Raw genomic sequence first — 1,129 nt, forward strand, 5'->3', positions numbered from 1 at the left:
GGGGAAGGCCTCAGCCTCTCTGCCCTGTTGCGGGCCCTCCAGAGGAACTGGTTGGCCCTGTGTGAGACAGGAGGCTGGGCTAGATGGACCCTTACTGGTCTGACCCAGCAGGGCTCCTCTGATGTTCTTCTCAGGGGAAGGCCTCAGCCTCTCTGCCCTGTTGCGGGCCCTCCAGAGGAACTGGTTGGCCCTGTGTGAGACAGGAGGCTGGACTAGATGGACCCTCACTGGTCTGATCCAGCAGGGCTCTTCTGATGTTCTTCTCAGGAGAAGGCCTCGGCCTCGGCCTCTCTGCCCTGTTGCTGGCCCTCCGGAAAAGCTGGTTGGCCACTTACAAGATTATGCATGGGATGGAGAAAGTAGAGAAAGTACTTTTCTCCCTTTCTCACAATACAAGAACTCGTGGGCATTCGATGAAATTGCTGAGCAGTCGGGTTAGAACGCATAAAAGGAAGTCCTTCTTCACCCAAAGGGTGATTAACATGTGGAATTCAGTGCCTCAGGAGGTGGTGGCAGCTACAAGCATAGCCAGCTTCAAGGGGGTTACATAAAAATATAGAGCAGAGGTCCATCAGTGGCTATTAGTCACGGTGTGTGTGTATTTGTGTATATATATATATATATATAATTTTTTTTGGCCACTGTGTGACACAGAGTGTTGGACTGGATGGGCCATTGGCCTGATCCAACATGGCTTCTCTTATGTCTGGGGCAGTGATGCTCTGTATTCTTGGTGCTTGGTGGGGGGGGGGGTAAGAGTGGGAGGGCTTCCAGTGACCTGGCCCCACTGATGGACCTCCTGATGGCACCTGTTGTTTTTTTACACTGTGTGACACAGAGTGTTGGACTGGATGGGCCATTGGCCTGATCCAACATGGCTATTTTTATGTTCTTATGTGAGTCAGGAGGCTGGACTAGATGGACCCTCCCTGGTCTGACCCAGAAGGGCTCTTCTTCCATTGTTATGAAGGCCTCTCTGCCCTGTTGTTGGCCCTCCAGAGGAACTGGTTGGCCACTGGGTGAGATAGGAGGCTAGACTATATGGACCCTCCCTGGTCTGATCCAGCAGGGCTCCTCTCATGTTCTTTTCAGGGGAAGGCCTCGGCCTCTCTGCTCTGTTGTTGGCCCT

The sequence above is a fragment of the Heteronotia binoei genome, chromosome 7 (genome assembly GCF_032191835.1).
Source record: "Heteronotia binoei isolate CCM8104 ecotype False Entrance Well chromosome 7, APGP_CSIRO_Hbin_v1, whole genome shotgun sequence".
In the NCBI taxonomy this organism is placed as follows: domain Eukaryota; kingdom Metazoa; phylum Chordata; class Lepidosauria; order Squamata; family Gekkonidae; genus Heteronotia; species Heteronotia binoei.